We start from the raw sequence: 6,780 nt of genomic DNA on the forward strand, positions 1-6,780 counted from the left end.
GACTCTTTCCGTCCATCTTGTAACCCTAATTGGGATGAAGAATGTGCATGAAGAAAAGGATTCAAGTTCAATTTTTATTATGAATTATGACACTATACTGGTGTGGTGTTTGACTCTTCTTGATTTTCTGTTTGGAATAATTTGTTACACTTCAGTGTCTCAGAACATTAAAACAATTTACATATTAGTCAAAATGCACAAAAATCCAAGCATGAAAGTGATTGCCAGCCACCTCTGGTCCATCACACCTGAATTCACTGTCTCTCGTCTCACCTGCGGTGGTTTAATGCTACACCTACTCCCAATCAAGACATCACTTAAACAGGACCCTCCTGACAAAGTGAAGAAACCAAAAGATAATTAAAAGCTAGGTCATGCTGACATGCAGAGAAATTAAGAAACAAATGACAAAGAAATAATTGAGATCTTCCAATCAGGAAAAGGTTGCAAAGCCATTTTTAAAGCTTTAGGACTCTTGTGAATCCAGTGAACCACGGTGAGATCCTTTACCCTCACATGGCAAAATCATGGAACAGCTGTGAAGTTTCCCAGCAATGGCTGGCTGAATAAAATTACCCTATCAGTGTAGCAACAACTTGTCAAAAGTGTTTTTCCACTGGCAATTTAAGCCTTCACTGATAATGTGTGGTTCAGTTTTACCCCAGGAGGTGATGTTTTCCATTATCCACTCTGTTCCTCACTACTGTGGGCAGGACGTGAGCAGCAACTCAGCGATGGGAGAACTTCTAGGTTCTGGTTCTGATTAACTCAGATAAACCCAGATATTTAATTTTGTCTGATATAATTAATTGCTAGACTCTGATCAGCTGAATATTTTGCTAAACATACAAATACAATTACATCCTAGCACTTGATTTTTTTTAAATGTGCAATCTTTTGGATTTAACTAATCCAGTACCTATAGCCACATATACTTTTTTTAATCCAAAGGAAAAATGAAATTCACATCACAAGTTAATATTATGTAGTTCCAGTATTTCACACTGTGCACAAATCAGCAGCTTTGTCAGAAAGCTGACCACAGTTTCACCGTTTGTCTCTTATTTATTGATGATCATTCTTCAGGACAATGCTCTGCTAAATCACGCATTCTGCTGAAACTTAATGCAAGTTCCTGGTGATGCTTCTTTCTAAGCAGCTCTCTGATAACAGTCACCATGTCTGCAGTTCACAGCTAAACTATAACATTTTTTGAGTTTTCAATAAATAATTCACGAGACAATGAATGAATGTGGTCCGCTGTCAATCAAATTGTTTAGGTGCCAAACCTAAACAATTTTTTATACATAAGTATAAAAATCTGAGAACAGCCAGGCTGAAAGATGTCGGATCTGCTGATGGAAAATTAATCTGATCGGGGCGGACTGATACTGTATTGGTTAGAGGCGACCTAGAGGAATAGCAACTAAAAAGTTTCATAACATCATTTAAAAAACTATCTCAGTTAAGGTCAGAGGCCACGCCTCTACCATCAGAAAATGACTTATTTAAAATATGCCAGCAAAACACAAGAAGAAAACCACTGGAATTTTTCCTCTCATAATAATAAACACATTCATTTATAAACTCCATTTTGTGTCTAATTGTGTTGTCTTTGACTAATATGTATTTTTAATGTTTTGAAACCCTGAAGTGTAACAAATATGCAATAAAATGAAATCAGAAAGGGGCAAACACCTTTTTATATCACTCTAAATGCTTACAGCCTTTAACTTGTGCACTCATAAATCTACAGGTCACACAAAGTCACAGAACCTTTCTCAAACCAGAAGGCTGGAAACAGCTCTGCTGTGAATTTTGCTCTGAACGTATGAATCAAGCTTTGCTCTTCTGACGTTATATTGTAGTAACTTAGAGTTCCTCCTCCCAGTCAAGAAACACACCTATTTTGTTGCATGTAGGGACTTTGATTCTTTTTTTGTGTTTTTATGCAAGGCTTTGTATCCAGTCTTGGTCTTGGTTTTGGAGCAGAGCAAACTCCAGGACTTGTCATTGCTTCCCAGACCACCATCACGGTTCCAGCTTCTACCCACATCTTTATATGCACAGCAATTCCCACCACACCTTTCCATTCCACTTCCCAGTAACAAAATTGTTTCAGGCCTTTATCACAAAATACCTGGGTCCTCCTGAATCGTTCATCACTTGTATTTCGCATTTCCAACTTCTTGACATCATTATTAGTTTCCACTCTTTTGTTTTTCATTCAGAACAAGCCGTCTGCTTGCTGAGTTCTTATCGAACATAAGATCTACACCATCTGAAAGTGTTCAAGAAGAAAATTAAGTAAGCTTTGTGGAAATTTAAGCATTGACAGTTTCAGAATGTGAACTGTGTTTACCATAATGAAACCATAAATTTAAATATTATATCTGCTAAATTTGGAGAATTATGAGTATTTAAGTATTTTGGGATTTCCTTATATATAAAATCATGTTATCTTAATTGCCTGTTAAATACCCTTGAGGTGATAAAGTTCTAACTTTCATTTTCAGATTGACATGTTTTATCTTGTAATACAAAAATGTAAAAGTTTGGAGGAAAAAAACAAACAGCTCACATTTCCTCCAACAGGTTTTAGTCGACATTGTCCTCCATAGTCGAAGCTGTGCACAGTAAGACAAGAAAGATTCATTTTATTTTGGAAAAAAATCTGAAAGTCTTTAGATAATAGTTCATTCCTACTTTTTTGAGTTATGAAAGCTTATTATCTTATTCACCACACACTGTGTGTATTAAGTTTAATTCCAGCTCTTTGACTATAACATTTATTATTCAGTCAAGCCTAACAAGCAAGTGACGGTGAGATCCCTCAGAAATACCTGACTGCTGTTACAAAGGCTGTACTCAGACATGGTGCATCATTAAATTAAGCTAGTTTTCTAATAATAGCATTAAGTAATGTCAGATTTATTTACTCACTTCACTGTCTCAAGTTTCTTGCTTGGATCCTCAACTATTGCATTGAGAGCCCTCATGCCATTGTCTCCAGGATGATTGTAACTCAGTCCAAGTGTTTCAGAGATGAGTTTTGATGGGACTCAATAGCTTCAGCCAGAGAAATACAGCCTTTTCTGTCACCTGACATCCTGCCAACCTGCACAAAGACACAATTTTGGATTAAAAATAGAGCTCAGCAAATTTGACTGTGATATAAAAGTCCAGTATTTTATACTATATGTATGATATGTAGATTAATTACAAAGAATAGAAATAATTCTTTGTAATCTTGAAGGTTATGGCCGACAAATAGTGAGCGTCCAAAATATGGTGTAATAAAACATTAGAATATATTGCAGCTTATTTGATAATAAATCCATTATTTTTCATACATTGCTTCCAACGTGACATTTAATAATCTTTGAATATAATTGTGTGTAAAACTCAATTATGATTTAAATGGTAAAGGCCTGAACTTGTCTAGCACTTTATCAGTTTCATAGGATCCCAAAGTGTTTCATACCACATTTGATCATTCACACACACATTCCACTCCAGTGGTAGCGAGATACTAGATTGTAGCTACAGCTTCCTGAAACTGTCTGACAGAGGAGAAGCCGCCATGAACCATCAGGCCGTCTGACCACCAGAAGGAAAAATCAGGTGAAATGTCTTTACCACAACACAATGGGGTTCAAACTGGAAACCTACTGGTTCCAGAATAGGAACTGGTAGGTTGAGCCACCGTCACCCTTAAGGAAAAACTTTCAAATTATTTAATTTATACATGGGCTGTTTGTCTCTAAACTTTAGTTTTATCATTCTCAGTACAACTACTGTTGTATTTTATTGACACTTAACACTAACAAGAATTGTAACACATAATAACCTTAAGTCTTGGGACAAACCAATTTATAAACTCAAAATAGTTTTTAACTATAACACTGGTTAATATATTACTTTCATGAATAAAAACCTACTTGAGAGTCTCTAGTTTACAGTTCATATGTTTCAACCCATCAGCAAGTCGCATCACTCATCCAGTAAATCATTATGACTCATGTCCAGCACTGTGAGGTTGAGGATGGTTTGGTCAGCACTGATGATGTCAGACCGTCACAAGATTCTTCAGAGAGCTCACACCAACTCAGTCTGTAAAAAGATCCATGAAAACAATAAGTTAAATTGACAAACCCATGTGTGATTTTCTCTAAAAAACAACAAAGGATCACAGTGAAGGAACAAAATTGCAAAAGCCCAATTCTGATGTGTAATATTAATACTTTGATTACAATGAGAAAGTAACATGAAGCCTTGTTTTGAACTAGGAAACTATAGTAAACACTACTTGGAAGCAACTTAAAGATTATTTTCACATTAATATTTTGCAGCTTTTCTTGTTGAAGAGGTGAAGATTATGATTGAGTGAGTTTGTTTCATCAAGGTTCAAACTGATGGAAGTATGGCATTTGTATGAAGACATTAATTTATGATAGCCTTAAAAGTAAATGATAATAAATGTAAAAGTAGCTGTTTTATATAAATACTTACAAAGTAGTCTCTGAGACTTTGACCACTGGCATCAATCCCAGAAGAACTTTCTCTGATTTCAGGTATTCTTAAGATCAAACACTTCAAGGTTTTCATCTGATGTCAGCAGCACAAAGGTTAACGCTGACCACTGAGAAGCAGTGAAAGTTTCAAAAGGTTTTTCTTCTGATTTAAGATAATTTTTGATTTCCTGAACAAGGGTTTGGTCATTCAGCTCATTAAGACAGTAGAAAAGATTAAGGTTTTTCTGGGTCACTGTTCTCTTTGATCTTCTTCTTGATGTAATCTGCTGCTTCCTTACTAACGTCTTTGTGTTTTCACTCTTATCAATCAGATCTTGAAGTAAATCCTGATTAGATTCCACAGAGAGACCCAGTAGGAAGCGAAGGAACATGTCCCAGTCCCCATGTTCATTCTCAAAAGCCATGTCCACTGCATTCTTATAAAACTCTGAGGCAATGGGTCTGAGGATGCTGAAGTTGATTCTATGAACACATTTTCTCCTTTGTTTTTAAATAAGTGGAAGACATGGAGAGCTGCCATGTACTCTTGAATGCTTTGATGGACAAAGAAAACAGCTTCTGAGGGTAAAGCTCGTGATTTTCTCTTTTGATCTGAGTTAACAACCCAGAGAAAACAGCAGCTTTGATTACATCAGTCCCACAACTGGTCAAGTCTTCTTCACTAAAGAGAAGGTTCTTCTCCTTCAGCCCTTTGAAAGCAAGTTCCCAAAGACAGGACTGTTTCATCATTAGTTTTATCACAGGGTGTTTCTGTTCCAGATGTTTTAACGGTTTCATAGGTTCCAGAGGTTCCAGAGGTTCCAGAGGTTCCGGAGATTTCAGAGATTTCAGAGATTCAGAGGTTCAGAGGTTTCAGAGTTTTCAAAGATTTCAGAGGTTTCAGAGATTTCAAAGATTTCAGAGATTTCAGAGGTTTCAGAGATTTCAAAGATTTCAGAGGTTTCAGAGATTTCAAAGATTTCAGAGGTTTCAGAGATTTCAAAGATTTCAGAGGTTTCAGATGTTCCAGAGATTTCAGAGGTTGACTGATCTGTGTTGTATTTTACTTTTGTCTGTCTGTGCTGGAGCAAAAGGAAATGTGTGTACATGTCAGTCAGAGTTTTTGGCAGTCCATCATTGATTTCGTTCAACAAAGTCCTCCAAAACTTGATGTGATGAAACAGAAAACAGGGATGTGGCACATTATGTCAAGAATTCTTGATTTCTTCACATATGACAAGATTTTTAGCCACTTTCTCATCATTGAATCGTTTCATGAAATATTTTTCCTTTTGCTCATCATTAAATCCTCTCACTTCTGTCATTCGATCAACTTTTTCTGGAGGAATGTTGTTGGGCTGCAGGTCGAGAAGTGATCCAGATTTGAGCTTTAGGGAGCAAATTTCCCAGGATAAGATTTGAACAGACCATTTATTGAGGTTTGTGTTGTGACATCACTCAATTTTGTTGTTTCACTGAACTCAAGATCAAGACGACATTCATCAAAACCATCCAGAACAATCAGAATCTTGTATTTGTCATAATCAGTTATTTCAGAAGTCCTCATTGCTGGGAAGAACTGATGAATCAGATCTTCTAGACTGCATTCTTTATCTGCTCTCAGATTTAGCTCTCGGAATGGAAGTGGAAAAATGAAATGAATGTTTTCTGTTGCTTTGCTCTCTGCCCAGTCAAGTATGTATTCATGAGGCAAATGTTTTCCCTATTCCTGCCACTCCAACGGTGAGAACAGTCTTAATGTTTTGATTATATTTGCAGGTTTGAAGATGTTACAGTATTTAATAGATGTTTCTTCATTTGTCGTCTTGAAATTTGCATGAACCTCCATGGCTTCATTCTGAGCACGCTCTCCTTCTATGATGTAGAGGTCAGTGAAAACCTCTTTGAGAAGAGCTGAGGTCTTCTGTCCATCAATCCCTTCAGACACACTGGTGAATTGATCTTTTAGTTGACTTTTGAGTTTTCTTTGACTTGTGATATCAGGCTTCTCTGAAAAAATACAATGTAGATAAACAAAAAATATAGATTAAAAAGATTTGAAACAATTATATATTCTTTTGACAAAGACTAAAACACACGCAATAAAAGTGTGACAAATGAAAAACTAAACTAAACTTGTGCAATTTTCTGTTTATAGGGTATTTATGTAATGCTAATGCTAAAAATCCAACCACACTGCAGATTTCAACTTAAAACTATAGATGTTGTTGTAGATCACTCAAAATTATTTGGGATAATAGATTTT

The 6,780-nt window shown here is 36.0% G+C and overlaps 1 pseudogene; it reads right to left on the minus strand.

Moving 5' to 3' along the window:
- Positions 1–1,094: 1,094 nt before the first annotated feature.
- Positions 1,095–6,524, minus strand: LOC129371622 (NLR family CARD domain-containing protein 3-like; annotated as a pseudogene).
- Between the last annotated feature and the right edge of the window lie 256 nt (positions 6,525–6,780).

This window comes from Poeciliopsis prolifica, unplaced genomic scaffold, assembly GCF_027474105.1.
Source record: "Poeciliopsis prolifica strain line A6 unplaced genomic scaffold, Auburn_PproV2 SCAFFOLD027, whole genome shotgun sequence".
Classification (NCBI taxonomy): Eukaryota; Metazoa; Chordata; class Actinopteri; order Cyprinodontiformes; family Poeciliidae; genus Poeciliopsis; species Poeciliopsis prolifica.